General features: G+C 35.4%; 1 long non-coding RNA gene across 7 annotated transcripts in view; it reads left to right on the top strand.

Moving 5' to 3' along the window:
* Positions 1-19,556, top strand: part of LOC118151525 (uncharacterized) — a 164,522-nt gene that overhangs the window by 66,859 nt on the left and 78,107 nt on the right. For 3 of the 7 annotated variants that reach the window (XR_013532621.1, XR_013532620.1, XR_013532623.1), the window contains exons 2-3: positions 7,881-7,933; positions 18,624-18,808. The exons of 2 other annotated variants lie outside the window; for them this stretch is intronic. This is a non-coding gene — a long non-coding RNA (uncharacterized LOC118151525). The remainder of the gene's footprint in view (positions 1-7,880; positions 7,934-18,623; positions 18,809-19,556) is intronic. 2 more of the 7 variants (XR_004739880.3, XR_008479690.2) reach the window with 2 other exon arrangements.

Here is a 19,556-nt window from a genome sequence, read left to right as displayed (position 1 = left end):
GTAGGTGTAATCTAATCAGGAAAAAGCGATGTTTATTGGTTTGAATGTTTTTATTGTAAAATGTGACATGCAGAAAATTGCATAAAATTGTAGGTATATTTTAACATTTGCCTGTAAAGCAAACACCCATTTAACATCAATAAGTAATGAAATAAGACATTGCTGGAACCATGGACTTGCCCTTATGTGTTTTACCACTCTGTATTCATTACTCACTCATCATAAAGTAATTATGTAATTCTAGTACTCCTTTTATTTTTTTAATAATTCTTGCCCTCCTTAAAAAGTGCATTAGTTCTACCTGTTCTTGAACTATATATAAATAGAATGTTGTTATCAGTACTTTACAACTTGCCTTTTCCTAACCACACATTTGTAAATTTTTCTATAGTTGATTCACATATGTTTCAATATAGAATCCCATTATATACTATATATTATATAGAAAAAATATACTCATTCTAATAATGGCAGACGTGTGAATTCTTTCCAAAAGTTGGTAATTATGAGCAATATCGCTATCAACAGTCTTAAGCATAAATCTCGGTACATATAATCAAACGTATCTTTTAAGGTATATAAGCAAAAGTTGAACTATTGGACCTTAGCTCAGTTTTATTGAATTGATAGATCATAGTTCCACACATATTTTTACCAGATAATCGCACACAGTTTTCTAAAGGTGCTGAAACAATTTTTCACTTCTACCAGTATAAGATCTCCTATTGCTTATATCCTTGCCTACATTAAGTCAGAATTTTATTTTTCTTCTTAGTTGGACAGGTGTGTAGTGGTATATTATGATATCAAGTCTTGTTTTTCTAATGACTGCTTTTGTTTAGCACCTTTTTATTTGGTTACCAGCAATTTGTATTTCTCATTTGTAAAGTGTCTGTTAAAGACATTTGCTCATTTTTCTATTGAGTTATTTACTCTCTTCTAATTGAATTACAAGAGTTCCTTATATAGTCTGAAACAATTGGTTTTTGGTTAATATGTTTAAAATATTTTCAAATAACTCCATAATCTTTACTCTATTTATGTGATGTCTTCCAATGAATGAAAATTTTAATTTTAATGTGATTAAATTGATCATTCTTCTACTCTACTAAAATTTGTGTCTCCTTTAAGAATGTTCTATGACTCTACAACAAAGTAGGAATAAAAGGAAAATTTCTCAACGTGATAAATGACATCTACAAAAAGGCCATGAACAAGACAAGGATGTTTATTCTTGCCATGTCTATTCAGTATTGTATCGGAGGTTCTAGCTGTTGCAATTAGGCAAGAAAAAATAGAAAAGGTATCTAGATAGGCAAGAAAGAAAGAAAATTATCTCTGTTCACAAGTGAGTTGATCTTGTGTATAGAAAATCCTAAGAAATAAATTTAAAAAATTAATAGAACTAATAAATAAGTTCAACAAAGCTTCAGAATACAAGATTAATATATAAAAACAATTTCTTTTTATATGCACAATCCATGAGGAATATGAAAATAAGATTAAGAAAAAATTCCATTTACAATAGCACCAAAAAGAATAAAAAGAAAATATTCTTAATTTTATTAAAATTTTATAAAACAAGTAAAAGTCTTGTGTAGCTACAAAACTTTATTGAAAGATATTTTCAAAGACATAAGTAAATGGAAAGAAATTTTATGTTCATAGATTGAAAGATTTAATATTGTTAAGATGAAAATATGTCTCAAAATGATCTACACATTCAATAGAATTCCTATCAAAATTCAAGTAGCCTTTTTAGCAGTAAATAACAGAGCAATCCTAAAATTCTTATGGAATTTCAAGGGACCCAGAATAGCTAAAATGATCTGGAAACAGAACATAGAGCCTAACACTTTTTTTTTATTCCAAAACTTACTGCAAAGCTACAGTAATTGAATGCTACAGTATGGTAATGCTGTATGTGTAGAGAATACACATATAGATGAGTGGTATAAAATTGGGAGTACAGAAATAAATTCTTACTTTTATGGTCAACTGATTTTCAACAAAGGTGCCAATATCATTTAATGAGGGAACAGTCTTCTCAACAAGTGGTGCTGTGAAACTCAATATTCACATTCAAAATAATAACTCTGAAGTTCTATCTCATACTATACACAAAAATGATCTCAAAATGGATCATAGTTTTAAGAGCTAAAATTACAAAACTCTCAAGAGTAAACATTGTAGTAAATCTGTGACCTTCAATTAGGCAATAGTTTTTTAGATACAACAGCAAAAACAAAAGCAACAAAAGAAAAAGACAAATTGGAATTCTTAAAAGTTAAAACTTTTGTTGTTCAAAGGACATCATTAAGACAATGGAAAGACAAGTAACAACATAGGAAAAAATATTTTAAAATTATGTATCTGATGAGAAACATATATACAGAATACATAAGGAACTCTTAAAACTCATCAGTAAAAACACAACCTAAATTAAAAATCTGGGCAAAGGGTTTGAATAGACATTTCTTCAGAGAAAATATACAAATGAACAAAAAGCACATAAAAAGATACTCAACATACTTACTCATTAAAAAAATACAAATCAAAACCACAATGGGATGTCACTTTACAATTACTAACATGACTAAAATTTAAAAAGAGACAATAACAAGTGTTGCCAATATCATGGAGAAAGGGAAACCCTCAGATATTGTGGACAGGAATGTAAAATGGTATAGCCACTATGAAAAAACAGTTTGGCAGTTCTTCCAAATATTAAACATAGCGATACCACATGACACACCAGTTTTATTCCTAAGATATAAAGACACAAGAGAAATGAAAATGCACACCCACAAAAAGACGTGTAGATGAACATTCATAGAAACATTATTCATAATAGCTGAAAAGTGAAAGCAACCCAGATCTTCATCAACTGATTGATTAATTTAAAAATTGTAGTATATTCATATGATAGAATATTATTTAATCATAAAAAGTAATTATTGATATGTACTACAAATGGATGAACCTTGAAAACATTATGCTAGAGGAAAGAAAGTGGTCAAAAAAGACAAAATACTGTATAATTCCTTAAATTAGATTTTTAGAATAGTCAAATTGACAGAGACAAAAAGGAGATTAGTGGCTGTCAGGCACTGAGAGGAGGAGAGAATGGGGTGATGGCTAATGGGTACAGGGTATTTTTTTTTTTAGTGTGAATTGGAAATCTCTTACAAGTGGATAGTTCTAACTCTGAGAATATACTAAAAATCACTGACTGGCACCAGAATTGCACCGAACTTATAAATCAGTCTGGGGAGAATTGACATATTTTCAAAATCTTACAAATCATGAACATAATAAATATCTTATTCATTAAATTTTAATATTTCTCATTAAAGTGTTACAATTTTTATCTAGAGCTCTTGCACATCTTTGATAAGATTCACTCCTGGGTTCTTGGTATTTTAGATGCTATGGTAAATAAATTCACTTTTAAAATTTTGTTTTCTAACTGTTGCTGGTATACAGAAAAGCAGTTGATTTTTGTACATTGAATTTTGTATCAGTGACTCTCTAAATTATCCTATTATTTTAAGGTTTACATGTAGATGCTTTTGGATTTTCTACATATTTAATCCTATCATCTGAAAATAGTGACATTTTTTCTTCCTTTCAAATGTTTATATACTTAAAAAAATTGTTAATTCACTGAGCAGACTCAATGTTGCATAGACGTGAAGACAGCAGGAAACCTTGTCTTTTTCTAATACCAAAAGGAAAACTTCCAATTTTTTACCATGTTATATGATGTTGGCTGTAGAGTTTCTATAACTACTTTTGTCAGAGTAAGCAGCTTGGATCATTGTTTCCAAACTTTATTCCTTCCCTGTGTTAGAATCATACATCCACACATTGCATCATGTAAATGTTTATTGCTTCTTATTGTTGGTGGAATTTATTTATCCATCCCTTGCTGTTGATGTTGACCATGTGACCTTTCCTTGGCCTAGGAGATTAGTGACTGTGATGCAAGTATTTTAAGTGTGGTTGCATGGTTTGCTTGTCTTCCTAGCCTTCTTTCATCACAATAAGAAAAAAATATGTTTTGATAGCTGCTTGTTTGAGCAGAATCAGAAAATACTTAGAACAAAACTCATGACATCATTCAGTCTGAGATAAGCCCAACCAATCACAGCTGAGCCCATCAGAGCCTACCTTATGGCTTGTAATCAGTGTTAGAAGCCACCAAGAATTGGAGTTTGAGGGTTGTCTGTTAAACAGTACTCTTAGAGTGAAAAAATTCCCTTATATGCTATCTAATCCTAGTTTGCTAAAAGTTTGTATTATAAATGGACTTTGAATTTTATCAAATGCTTTATCTGCATTTATTGAGAAAATACACATTTTTTCTTTTTCTATTAATGTGGTAATTTATCTTGTTTGATTTTTGAATGCTAAACAAACCCTACATTCCTAGATTTAAACAGACAAAAAGGCTTAGTACTGAGGTATTATTCTCTGTATTTTGCTGAATTCAGCTTGCGCATTTAGTTAGATTTTTAGTTTGTGCATCTATGTTAGTGAAAGAGATTGATTCATACTTTCCTTCATCATATTGTCCTTATCTGGTTTTATTACCAATGTTATGCCATTCTTCAGAAGAATTTCACCAAGATTGGAAGGATTTCTTCCTTGAATAACACTGATAGCATTTGACAATTAAGATACATAAGTCTAGGATTTTCTTTGCGTAAATATTCATAACTATTCATTTAAAAATAATTATAAACTAATCAAAATTTTGATTTCTTTTTTGGTGTGTTTAATTAGAGAATTTGTGTTTGCTTTTGCCAGACACTGTCAATTTTGCTGTAGAACTGATTCTACCTAAGATCTCTACCATTGTGCTGCCTCAGAGCCAGTTCTGGGTCCCTGGAATAGATCTCCTGTCATACTCTAGATCCAGATTCATGCTAGCATTGTTCTGAAGTCACAGCCTCTCAGGGACAGCATTTTTTCTTCCTTTCTTTTTACCTCTTCAGCATCATGTGTTATCAAGACAACTCTCTCTGTAGTTTGCCACGGTTGAGAGGAGATGGGTCATGTCTAGGTCTTTAAATCAGAAAGAGTAGACCCCTGGGACCCCATCTCAGTAGAGGGAAGTTCTCTTACAAGTCTCCCCACTCCGGACAGAACCTGGACCTTTGAACTTTATCTCTCTGATCCCAGCTGGAAACAGAGTTCAAACAGTAGATTTCCAGGTAAAAGCAGTTTGTGAAACTACGGTATCTTCTTTAACCTTCTGCTCATAGATTTTCAACCAAAATTTGGCCCAGGAGCTACCCTATGTCTTTCTTTTAAGATTTTATTTTTTTAAGAGAAGTTTTAGGTTTACAGCAAAATGGACAGTAAGGTACAGTGATATTCCCTGCCTCCACACATGCACAGTCTCCCTTATGATCAACATCCCTACCAGAGTGGTAGACTTGTTATGATTGATGAACCTGAATTGATAAATTATCACCCCTATCCATAGTTTACATTAAGGCTAACCCTTGATATTGTCTATTCTGTGGGTTTGGGCAAATTTATGACATGTGTTAACCATTATCATAACCATACAAAATATTTTCACTGCCCTAAAAATCCTCTGTGCCCTGTCTCTTTATCCTCCCTTTGTATTTTAAGTTTGAAATGGAAAAGAGTCAGAGTATAATAAAATGAAAATAACACAAAGGGGAGATAAAACTCAAAAGATGATTATAATAGAAATCAAGGGACTATGATCCCTGATGTTCTCTGATAATGATAAATGAAAGACACTATGCACTTCGACTTTCTTTTTATTTCTGTGAATGAGACGTTCCATATTCCATTTTCAAGCCCACTGTCAGCTAAAACATTGAGAACCCCCCCTTTCTAGGACAAAGTCTTCCTCCAACTGGGGAAGTAGTATATATGGGCAGTAGAAGAACTGTCTCACCAGCTACAGTTCTCTCTGGGAATCCATTAGAATTTTCTAGGGTAATTTGGTACATTTTATAAAAGGAGGATAAGGAGGCCTAGGTACACTTCTTGTTCTTTTTGTTTTCTAATTAAAGTTTCTGGCAAAAACGGTGACCAAGCCTTTCTGGAAAAAAACTGCTTAGAGCCACTGAGTGAGACAAAATATCAATCTGGGTCAATTTGGGGTGTATCTGAGAATGGCATTTCTTATTAGAATCTAGCAGGTAATCACCTCTGGGGCTGTCATACTTTTCTTCAATAAAGACATCTCTTTCTGAGCACTGCTTTTTCTCCTGCCTGCATGGTTTGGTTTCTTAGTCTTGGCTGTCTGTTTGCATTTTGCCTTTATATAAAGGGCTTCTATATGTTTTTTCTCTCTATTTGAGAGAAGTTTTTTCTCATTTTTATAGAAGCAGCTATGATATTTGGGGTATGTGGTATAGCATTAAGAGAGAAGAAAGTAAACTAGTTTAATAAGCAGAGCTACTAATAACTTCCCAGTGACTTGGGAATTTATCCTTTTCTCCCAACCCCCACCGTCATGCCAGGAGTCACCACCACATAACAATGATGGTGACTGATGGTATGACAGTACCTTCTGGGGCCAATCCATCACATACAAACTCAGCTCAGTGCTGCTTCACTTGCGCTAAATGTGGCCTCTGAGACTGGAGTTTGGCTCTGCTCCAAGGACCCTTTCTGGCTTCTGTCCTGGAGGTTTTATATATGATCTGCAGGTGTTACTGATATAATTTGTCCAGGACTTATGGATGATGTCATGCTTACTAGCTTAGATTTTCCTGTGGTCAGTATAGTATAGGAGAAAACTGTAAAAATGATATTACTGATGATTACATAATAACATCCTAGAAATAGCTTTGTGTGCCTGTTGCTGAAATGAGAGCATATGGTTATCACTAATTTAGAGTTGCCTTTGAGAATTAATTTAATTTGGAGTAAGAGATCCAGGCAGTATTTAGCATCAAACATATGATTATAATTTTAGAATTATGAAGAGGGAAGATTCTATCTTTTAGTGCATTTTAGAGATAAGATGCTTTAAAGAAGATAGAGGGGGTTCTTGAGATGGTCTGAGATGAGAAGATGTTGTGGATAAAAATTAATGATTGGTTTTAATCACACCGAATGAAAGCATATTTTCTTGGCCATTGTGTTGACTTGTGAAATTTATTCCAAGCACTGTGAACATCTACTGTCTCCACCTTTCTATCCTAAAACCAATTTAGGTGGTGAATGGAATACACTAGGGCATGTATCAGTAAAGAAGAGTGACTTCTGGGAATACAATATGACTTCATGTTGCAATGACCATAAAATGGCTTCACTTGGATATTTTAATGTATTTAGGTTTATAATTTAAATATATCAAAGGAAAGTTAGAAAAAAAGACCTTCTTATAAATTTTAATACCACGTGCTTTCATGATTTGCTTATAATCAAACAGAAACAGGAGGAGAAAAGGGTCTATGGGATCCTTCGAGTCAATAATATTTGTGACAGTTCCCATCTTTGTTACATAACATCTTTGCCCCTTCCAAAGAACTATGAGATGTCTGGTGAAAAATTCAGGAAAGCCGAATTAAATGAAATGTTCTAGAAAATGAGCCAGGACATGAGACTGGTTGTGGATGCTTTCTGTCCCTAAAATATCTCATCCTTGTTTTCACTTCTCTTGTTCTCCAGCTAGCTTGCAGACAAAAATATTTCCTTACACAAACAGTTTCTCTTACTCAAAATAATTTGGATGTTCTCAGTTGTAGCAGTAATAATGAGGTTTCAAATATGTAATATATATTGAGCATCTTCTGTATATTAGATATTATTAGACATTTTACATATATAATTTTGAATTCTTACCAAATCTTATATTGGCTAATGTTTTCCCTGGTTTACAGATTTGAGAAAGCTGAAGCTCATAGAGGTTATTTTGCTTACGTTTATAGAGATGGTAAGTGATAAAGGTGGGAATTTAATACAAATTTGATGGGCTCTACATCTGTGCTCTTTCCACTACACCTTACTGCCTTTCCTAGTAATATATAATACTCATTTGTTTACAGTAAACAAGCATACCGCACTATATCAGTTAACCCAATAATACTACTGCAGATACCATTTCTGACTTTTAGTTGAGAAATTAAGAAATTAAAGTCCAGGAAATTGAGTGATGTTCCCAAGTTTACTCAGCTAGAAAGAAACATGATTTGGACCTGAATTTAAATCATCAGGATTCTCATTTCTGATGCTTCAGACTTAGCTTACTTGGCCCACAGGACTGCAGATTGGCAGGCAACTTTAGATAATGCAATTTCCAAGTAGTAAATGTTGCTGCTCTTTCAAAAGTAATTAGAACAATTAAAAGGAGAAACCACTTAGCAAATAAGTACTGCTGACTTTTTTCTTCACTTTGTAGTCAGTTGAATCAGTCAAATTTAAGTTTAATTTAGTGTTTGCCTCCAGTCAAAGAATTGCTCTGAGAGTTGTTTTTTTTTTAAATGGTGTCTCACTCTTGTTGCTCAGGCTGAGGTGCAATGGTGCGATCGCTGCTCACTGCAACCTCTACCTCCCAGGTTCAATCAATACTTCTGCCTCAGCCTTCTGAGTAGCTGGAATTACAGGCACATACCACCACACCTAGCTAACCTTTTGTATTTTTAGTAGAGACAGGTTTTTGCCATGTTGGCCAGGCTGGTCTTGAACTCCTGACCTCAGGTGATCCACTGGCCTCAGCCTCCCAAAGTGCTAGGATTACAGGTGTAAGCCACCGCACCTGGCCTGAGTGTCTTTTTAAAAAAGATTTTCTGTCAAGGTCTACCTTCCTATAGTGTTGAAGTAGCAAATCTTTCAATGCCAAGAAGAACATAGAAAAATTCATGACTCTAAAAGAAAATAAAAAGTCCCAGGATGCAGTGTATAAAATCCGAAATAAACACATCTGAGTCTGGCAAATCAACTCTTGGGAATAGGTTACATAACTACACAGGCCAATAACTGCAGGGATCAATATTTACTGGACCAATGACAGTGGGGTATGCAGTAAAAGCTGTTCTGGAGGATTAACTCAGCTGATCAGTACAGCCATAGACGTTTTATTGAGAAGGAATATTTGTTGTATGCCCAGTTCCTCTGAACACAATTGTTGGTAGTTGCACATGTGTGCGAGTATGTGTAGGACAGAGGGAAGGAGAAAGGAAATGAACAGAGCGAACTATTAAGTGAGAGAAAAGAAAGCAAGCCCTCTTAAAGAAGATAATGTATATTATTCGCCTTTGATTTTAACTTTCATTCTTTTCTCAATTTGCTGGAAATGTAAAGCCATTGTTGACTAACAAGTTGTCAATCATTTTTTTACTTGATTTATTGTAGCTTTTTGAGCTTGTTGATCATACTTTCACCTTTTGACAAAATGCTTTTCCCTTGGCTCCTTTACATCCTATTTCTTCATTTTTAATATCATTTCCGGGCTATATTAATCTATGTATTCCTTACATGTTCCCATTTCCCCCAAGATAAGCCAGTAATATAAAACCAACTATGCATTTAAAACACGATTAAATCCAAATATAAATTGCAGTAATAAAAGTGAATGAAATTCCTATTAAAAGACACAGACTCTCAAATAAAATAAAACGAACACATTAAAAGTACAAGGAAGGGCAGAGTTGTACTAGGGAAATGCTAACAGAAAGTAAAAACTGTTATGCTAGTATAAGAAAGATTTAAAGTAGAAATTATTACAAAAAACGAAGACGGTTATATTCCTATATTGATTGAGGATTAAATTTATGATGAACATATCATACTTTCCACTAACAAATATATTTTTAAGTGTTTGCTTTCTTGTTGTATTGACTGACTACCTGGTTAGAACTAAGCTTCACAAAGCAAGGAACATTGTTCAAAATTAGGGAGAAGTTGCTAAACACAATGAAACCCAACTCTAGTGAAGATTTTAACTGTCTTTGATGGATTGCCTAAAAGTCAAACAAAATGAAAAGAGATAGAGGAACTGGATAATATAATTAACAAAATGTATTTACCGGGCGTATGTTGAATGATGTCCCTTGCAATACTGAATTAGTTATTTAACAAACACATTAAACCCCTGCTAGCTGAAATAACAAGATATTCATGGCTCTTAATATACCAAGGAATCTTGCCTAGTTGGGAGATTAGAATCTTTCTTCTGAGGAATTGCTTTTAATATGAGACCTGAAGCATGAGTTGACACTTGAGTGAATGGTGAGAGAACATCTTCAGAAATGGAGACTAATGTGTGCAGAACACCAGTATGAAAAGGATGTATGTTGAAATATGTGTCTATAAACTCAGAGAAAGAGCAGGAATGCTGAACACCAAATCGTCAATACCAATTACCTTGAAAAAATAAGGAAACTTTCATTTACCATTCTACATAATTGTTTAACTGGTAGGATTATGATGAGTATAAGCACTATTCAAAGTAAACAGAAACAAACTCTACTGAATGCAATATTGGTTTAGGATTAAATTTGTGATGAAAATATCATGTACAATATACATCAATATACAAACTCAGGAGTGAAGACAGGTGAAAAATTCAGCTGAAGGTCAAGTTAATGAAAGGTGTCCATTTTCAGAAGCTTTGATCTAGGATGCTCCTCAAAAGCTGTTCTCTACATTTAACAGGAATGCAGATCATCCAGGAATCGTATTAACATGCAGATTAGATTCAATAGGTCCAGTGCTGTGGCTTGGGAATCTATATTATTAACAAGCTCCCTGCTGATCCACAACCTTACAGATGAAAGTTCCAGATAATTATACTAGGCTGCCAGAATTGAGAACCACTGAGCTAGAACAGAGTCATCCTGTCTTTCTTTTCTTGTGCCTTTCCTATCTGTCAAACTATTTCTCCTCCTCTAAGTCTCAGCTCATTGAAGACTTTCAGATCAGTCAAGCCTAAAGATACTCCATTTGTGTTCCTCCAAAGTGTCCCAATAGCAGAGTTTCTCGGACTACTGAGCAAAAATTCCTCAGGTCATTATCAGACATGCTGCTTCCTGAGCCCAGCTCCAGAAGATAAGAATTAACTTGGTCTAGGGTGGAAATCCAGGTGCAAACCTCTAGGAAGATTCTGAGATAGGTGCTTCTGGAACTTTACATGGTGAAACCCCGTCTCTACTAAAAATACAAAAAATTAGCTGGGCACGGTGGCGCATGGCTGTAATCCCAGCTACTCAGGAGGCTGAGGCCGGAGAATTGCCTGAACCCAGGAGGTGGAGGTTGCAGTGAGCCGAGATCATGCCATTGCACTCCAGCCTGGGTAACAAGAGTGAAACTCCATCTCAAAAAAAAAAAAAAAAATGTCTTTTTTCTATTCTATCACCAAGCATGGTGCTCTGTAGATATCTGGAAACTAAATGAGTAAATGAGTGTATGTTCCCTTTCTCCTTCTACTGTGTGACTATAAACACTTTTTGGAAATAGAAAAGATAAAGATACTTTTTGTAGCATCGCTCAATTAAATGTATTGTTTCAAATGTTAAGTTGGATAGTCTTTCACACTTTTGCTTTTCTATTATTGACTCATTCTTTGACAGTAAACTAATTTACTAACAAATAAATACAAAAAACATTATTCCCTGAATTATGGGATCCTGTATTTTATCTTCTCAATTCATGTTTTATGTCTTTAAAGATCACTCCAGGTAGGAACAATTTCTCATTTTCCAGAAATTTGATACTAAAGCATTTCCAGAAATAGCCATTTTCTTCCCTATATAGTTAAATCACCATGATTTTTACATGTCAAATAAGGTTTATGCGTTGCCTTTTTGACCTCTGCCAAAAAACTATGTCAAGATGTTGACATTTGCACAGCAGTATTATAAGGAAGGTGCTTGAATACTGAGCACCTAGAACTACTTCTTTTGTCCTTGAAAAACCCAGCCAAAAGCATCATCTTCCTTTTATCTCTACAAATCATGTTGTCTTCGATAAGTTAGCAAAGCACAGAGGACAGGTGAGATGTAATTCTTTTCCTGCCAGCAATATTGTATTTTATTCCTGATACTTTAAAAAATAGTATGTTAGACAACTTATCTCTTTATCCCTTTTCTTTTCCTTAGAAATAAGCATAATTTACCTATTACTCTCCCTAGTATATGCAGAGGTAGATTTGAAAGTTATTTGTATTTTGAATTTATGAGCAAATGCTGTGAATTGATGCAAAAGTACAAGTTTGTTCCCTAAGAGACTTTCAATTTAATAATAATCTAGCCCTAAGTAGCCTAGAAAAGTTAAATCAATTCTTCCATTGCTCTGAGTTTACTTCCAAGAAGTAATCTAGCCCCCAGAAGAAAACTGATTCAATGATGTAACAGTATAACAAAATATAAACTACCTCTCCCCATTCTTAGAAAAACTTTGAACCTTGTGATCACTGGTGTTTATTGTTGCTAAGCCTTAATAATGAAGGTGACTTCTTCTCCACAAGGACTTTGTATAGGAAAGGGAAAAATAGATATAGCATATATATGGATTTTATAGCATTCAGTTAGGACTCTGAGTGTTCCAAAAAATTGTAGTCAAATTCTACATGGCCACAATGGCATGGGGTAATCGTTAGGTGAAAACAGGACCATGTATGTGGTTACTCTAGGTGATTTATTCAGGCCTAAGGTGAAGGGGAATGAACATAATCACTTTTCACTGAGCTTTTTTTTATCTTCAAGCATCACTGTACCAGATGACCTGAAATGACTTCCAACAGTACTCCAAACTCGCATCTCCACGTAACTCTGGCATATTCAGAAATTCAATTTTCTTAACTTTTTATGTCCAAACAGAGAGAAATAACATGTGGTAACTAAAACTGATTGAGGACTAAGAAACAGAACATCATCAAATGTTTGCTATTGATCTACTCATGCAGATGATCTTGTTTAGGATCATCAATTTATAATCTTGTAGCCAAATTGACCATTCAAACAATCACAATAAATACTTTGCAGAGAGCGAGAGAGAGAAATACATTACTAAATACTTTTAATAACTCTCAAGACAAAAAGGATAAGATAATTAACTTTTCACAGTAAAACTTTACATTTTGAAAGACCACATTCCAAACTTAGGACTTTGATGTTTTTCTGTAGGAGTTCAAAGCTCATAAATATATTTCATTCTATGGCAGGTATTAAATATTTCTCTAGGTTATACATTGCATAGAAAAAGTTTTTCAAAACCTAAATGTATACATCAACCTTCTTATGTTTCAGAAATACTTGCAGAGGAAATATGGTTTTAATTTTTTTTAATGTTCCCAGGAGGCTAAGACCCTTTGACTTCTCATTTCCAATTCCTTGGAAAGAGAAATTGAAGTCAATCCTTTCCAGGAAGCAGGGCTGTCTATTTTTAGCCTTTACTGATTAAGACTGTATTATCTAAGTAGAAATGAATTTGAACTTGCCTGTACCTTTTACTCCTGAACAGTACTTATGGGGTTTCCATGATACCAACAGAGTATATTCTTGAATCTTTGCTTGCACAGTAAATTGCCCTTATTTGAGTTCACTGAGGAACATTGTTGGGTCAAGTTAGGTCAACCTTTATTTGAATTGTGCTTTTATTTTGTGCTTTTCAAGGGAAATACAGTTAAAATCAAATCTTGCTTCATAAAAATTTCATTTTTCTGAGGTAGTTGATGAATGTTCAACTAAAAAAAGATCAGATACATAAGAAAATTAGTTAAGGCTAAAAAGCAAAAATGAGGAAATTATAATTTATGTGGGTAAAGCAAAAAAAAAAAAGCCAGCACCATGACAGTGACAGATGAGATGCAGGAAGTGAGAAATAATAACTATGGAGGTTGGGTGCTTCCATTAAATGGAAGGAGAGGAACAGTGAGGTGCAAATGCAGAGCTTTGTACAAGTGGGAAATGAAGGGGCAGGAGGCAGAAGAAGAGCTCCTTGGAGGGAAGGATTGAAAGTGAAAGCATATGTACCGGAAATGAGAGGGAGAGAAAATACCATTAGTAAAATAGTGATGTTGCCAGAATTAGAGACTTGGAAGAATAAAAATTAACTGGTTGTAAATTCAGAACGACGTTTGGCCATTTATGCCCATGATGTTAGGAGAGAAACAGCCGTTGTGTAGATTTAAACGACAAAATAGAATTATAGGGAATGAGAAGGCCCCCGGAAGTGAAATTAAAGGAGTGAGAAGACCCTAGTGAAAAACTCTGCCACTTTTTCTCCTCCTCCATAGAGGCAGATAGTGTTTGAGAAGGGAAAGGAACTTTGGGGAGGGTAGCTGAGGCAGCAGGAGAAAGGCAGGTAATAGGCAAGGTGCTTAGAACAGTACCTGGATTTTCCACATCTGTTGGCTACCTTAAATCTTATTTCTTCCTTTTCTCCTGAGACCCAAAATACTCTCTCCCCTCTCTGCTGGTTCCTTAAACAATGACAACTTTAAAAGACTCCAGATGGCTTTGAAAAAACTTGAAAGCCATCCAAGGTGCACTGTTGGCCTTTTTAGACACCCCATGTGGAGCTAGTCAGAAAATTCTATAGTTTTTCTGTTTGGATTATGTCCTGGGGATGAGTTGCAGGGCTACTCCCCAACCCCCAACACACACACACCCACACCCACACAGACACACACACACAGACACACACACACACACATTAAAAATGAGACAGCCCGAATCCATGTGTACTCAGAAGTAAAAAGGTAAGCTCTTTTTTCTGTGAGCTCTTGTAGCCATTGGTCTTGATATTCATTACTCTGTACCCTGCCTGGCCTCGCTGTGGGCAGAAGGCAGAGGACATAGAGATCGGCTGAATAACTCACTCCTTGCTTCCTAAATGTCAGTTTATAACCCACTGCTTCAGTGGATTTACTATTTGGATAGAAATTTCACTAATCATAACTACACTGGGAATACATTAGAAAGATTCATAGACTCAACCAAATTTTTCTTAATTTTTCTCTAGGACTATTAAAATATCATTATCAATTATCTATAGCCAATCTCTAGAGGGAGTTATATAGAGATGACTTTAATAATAACCAACAAGTCTAAGCAGCAACTTTGAGAGGATGAGCACCTTTCACAAAGCTGCTGAATTTAAAATTGTGTTTTCTCAGGAACAAAGTGGTTAAGAATTGAAGAACTGTGTAAGAATCATCTGGAGTCACTGGTTTCTTGGAAAGAAATAATTCAAAGTCTTAAGATAATATGAAAATGAAAGAACTTTGAAGGACAAGATAAATTCACAGGCAGATTCAAATTCTAAGAAAAGCAAAGGTCTAGTGTGTGTGTGTGTGTGTGTGTGTGTGTGTGTGTGTGAGAGAGAGAGAGAGAGAGAGAATAAGGAGGAACGAAATGTTTGTTTTCTTGATGTGTTGATTGATTTATAACATGATTATGTGTGCTAAACATCTGTTTCAGAGTGTCCAGCCCCTCTTTCAGCAGGCAGGTTGATGGGTGATTGTGCAGGGCAAAAGGCTAAATAGTAAAGTCTAGGTGTTACATGAGCATTACTTTTAACTGTGCTTAAATGTTGAGAAGATATTTTATTTTTAACATCGTTTCAACATCAGTACATCTTGTATTCCATCTGTGAACACGAGACACAGGGATTGAGGGATGCATTGAGGGACTGGTTCAGATGGCAAAGTTGACCTACCTAAAATATTCTTTTCAACCCCTTCTGGGATAGAAATGACAAATGCCAGAATTTTTATTAGAATTCCAGCCTTCAGGCAAATAAAAAATACAGTAACATCCTTTGGTCACCACGGAGGCTCTTTATACTACAATTATAAGCATCAAAGCAATTCTTGGAACAGTCATCAGGTAATCAGAGGAATGCAGTGTGTTCATGGTTGCTGCTTATTTTTCTCCAGTTCAAATGCAGAAGATTTTTAAGGGATTAAGGGGAACTTGCAGATTCAAAGGGGACTCAGGTCCCATATTGGTTATTGATAGGATAATATTATCATCCGAAAGTATTTAGACACAGGCAGAAGTTTCCATCTATAAGACAAGCATAAAAATCATCAGTAATTGTGGCTTTTTGAGCAATCTCCTATCTATTGAAATCTAACAGCAAGAGAGAAATCAAAAGCCTGCCATCAGCTTCTGTGAGTCAAGGATAGTGTTTTCTGAACTTCAGTCACTCGGGCTCCACCTTCACAATTTAACAGCTAAAATCACATGTACACATATTTACTGAATATCTTATTTCAATTATCTCAATTTTAGCTTACATTTATTTTTAAGAAAAATTAAATGCAACAAAAATAAATCAGTGTTGTTAGATTCTGGCTAGATATTGTTACCACCTACGGTTCTGACTCCAGTACTGCTCTTTTCATGTTCAAGAGGAGTGTTAGAGACTATCACTAAACTAAGACGTTCCTCTGGAAAGAATCAGAAAGAGCAAGGGAGAACTAAAAGACAATAGCAGTGTTATCTAAGGTGCAGTTCCTGAATCTGTTGTGAGCATTCGCATGACACCCAAATCAACTTCAGCACAGCCAGGGCAGGTCTCCCATACTCTAGGAAACCCTAGGGAGAAAAGGACTATGGAATGCCAGTGGGATCTCATGTGACACATGGGACACAAGTAACACATTCAACTGAGCCCCTGCTGAAGGGACACAGGCAACTCTCCATAGGCTATTTGACTGGGACCTGCCACAGTGTCACCACAACTCCATCACCCACAATAGAACAGAGAAGGAAAGCAAGGCTGAGAAAATGCCTCAGAGCACATTTGGGTCACAGAGAAAGGCAGTCATTTTCTCATAACCTGAATGCTAACCCTAAATCTAGGCCTTTTTCTCCTAGAGAAGTTTAGGGAGCCACACTTAGCATGAGATAGAAGACAGAAGAAATCTCCGGTTGTTTTACAAATGACTGTATGACACCTTACCTGACTGCCTCATTTTAAACATCATCCCCCATCTTTGTTCTTATTACCTTTTCCTGCCTTATTTTATTTCACCTGGGATTATATAAATCGTATTATATATCTGTAGAAAATCATTACATATTTACATTTGTTTTTCTGCTTGCTTATTGATTGATTGCCTTCACTGCCAGAATGTAAGCCTAGACTAGGTATTTTTGTGTTTCTTTCCGGCCATATTCACAGCCCCTTGGATAGGATCTAGCATATACTAGGTACTAAAGAAATATTTGTTTAGTTAATATGAATGAATGAAAGAACTGCCTTCAGAAAAAAAAAGTAGGTAGTGAAAAATGATTTCAATTCACTAAAAAAAAAAACGATAATTGTATCAGTTGAATTATTTTTGGCATAATATATGAATCAGTGTGAGCAATATGTAATTTTTGCTTAAAAAATGAAAATGTTGGCATAGAGTTTGAAGTGATTTGTTGTTAGGAGTGGGGATGAGGATCTGATGTTTGTATCTTGTCACAAGGAAACTTAGCAGCAAGTCTTCTGTTAAATACTCATTAGATGCTCCTTAAGCATCATTGACTGGTCACATTTCACAGTAACTGATTTTCTCGATCACCTCCAGTGAAGCAATGAATCCATCCAATGAAGTTCTGCCCACATGTGCATCTAAGAAGAATATGGACCTTTCTGGAGAGCTTAATTGAAGCAACTGGTAGGCAGAAGAAATTCTATAGTGCAGGATTCACAGGTGTATTCCATGGATTGAAGCAGTGGGATAATACTGAGTATACACAAAAACAATGAAGGGAGAGTAAAATGTAGTCACATAATTTGGAGATACTCTGGGTTAAACAAAGTTAGACAGGCTATTGAGAGGTTTTCAGAGGCAAATCCACTAGTTTTTCCCAAGTGTATTTCATAACGAAATTGTCATTCCTACCTCCTTGTCACTCAAGGATCCCAGGAGATTGGTGACCTAATGGGCTTATTTGGGAAGCCTTGGTGTATCTCTGTGGGCTTCTGGGGAACTCTGAGGTGAAGAAGGGTCCTGTGATGAAGGACGGATGTCTGGCCCTTTCTGAGCAAAGGCATAGAATCAAAGAGAAAAGTCAAGGGCTGCATTCACTGATGGACTCATGGAGATGTTCACAGACAGACATCTCCATGCAAGGACAAACATTTTGCGTATGAAGTGCCGTCTTTACTGTTGGCTGATAAAATGACTGATGTAGTAAGAAGAACAATGAACTATGTTCCAAGTCCCACTTTCCCATGACCTTCGATGGCTGTTTTCTGGGTCTCAGTTTCCTCATTTGTAAACAGAGAGTTAGATTTAGCAGTCTTTGAAGTCCCTTCCCATTCTAACACTCAATAATTAAGTGGCCTTTAGATTTCTGTTCTAGCCTTAGAGTTGTTTTATTCTAAAGGACAAACAGATGAGACACAGATGAGGAAAAAATAGCTAATCATTTGAAGCTTGGATGTTACTGGCTGAATAATGATTTTCATACCTAGGATGAAAAACCTTTAAAAAGCCACCTTCCCTAATGAGCCTGTAAATAGACCTGTGCCAACAAGATTCAAACTTTTCTGAGGTTTGCGCCCAGCATGCATGAGCAGAGCCTCATGGCATTTGCTTAACTGTTTAAATTTTCGTATTAATTTTTGGGTTATTTTGAGAGTAAAAAAGATTAGTTTTAATTTTATTTTTCTCATTTTAGTGTTCCTTGAAATGGCATTCTTGATTGAGAGCCCACAGGATTCCTGAATTTTAAATCGAAGCTCCTGGTGACTCAGACTTTAATTGGACACACCTCTTGGCTCAGACTATTGATAATTAGTCCATTAAACATTAAGGAACTCTACACCTTCAAGCCTTCAAAATACTACGGCAGCAATAGAGAAGGTGTAATTTATTATAACTCTTGTATGGTTACACAAATATAGGGATAACAATTACAGTGCTTTTTACTTTTAGACTCTGGCAGTCTCCTCATTATTCCAACTTCCAAATTAGAAGGAAATGAAGGTGTCATAAATGGGATGGCTACTTCATTCAAAGTGGGATAATGACAATGCTAGGGTAATATGGTCTGGCTCTGTGTCCCTGCCCAAGTCTCATATTGAATTGTAATCCCCAGTGTTGGGGAAGGAACACAGTGGGAGGTGGTTGGATCACGAGGGAGGATTTTCCCCTTCCTGTTCTTGTGATAGTGAGTTCTCGTGAGATCTGGTTGCTGAAAAGCGTGTAGCTCTTCTCTTTTCACTCTCTCTTCCTTCTGCTCCACCATGTGAAGAAGGTACTTGCTTCCCCTTTGCTATTCCACCATGATTTTGAGTTTCCTGAGGCCTCCGCAGCCATGCCTCCTGTATAGCCTGTGGAACTGTGAATCAATTAAAACTCTTTTCTTTATAAATTACCCAGTCTCAGGTAGTTCTTTATAACACTTTGAGAACAGACTAATACATAGGGTAAAATTAGGGTTTTCTGACCCAAATGAGAATCAAAATTTAAGGCTCTCAGTGCTAGTTTTGAACTTGCCACTGATGAGCAAGAACGTGTTAGGCAACTAATTCAACTTGCCCGTGTCTTAGCTTTTCTGGTGTAAAATTTATATGTTAGAATATAAAATGGGACATCCCTTCCTGTTACA

Source organism: Callithrix jacchus, chromosome 2 (genome assembly GCF_049354715.1).
Source record: "Callithrix jacchus isolate 240 chromosome 2, calJac240_pri, whole genome shotgun sequence".
NCBI lineage: Eukaryota > Metazoa > Chordata > Mammalia > Primates > Cebidae > Callithrix > Callithrix jacchus.
This window is presented reverse-complemented; position numbering and strand designations above follow the sequence as displayed.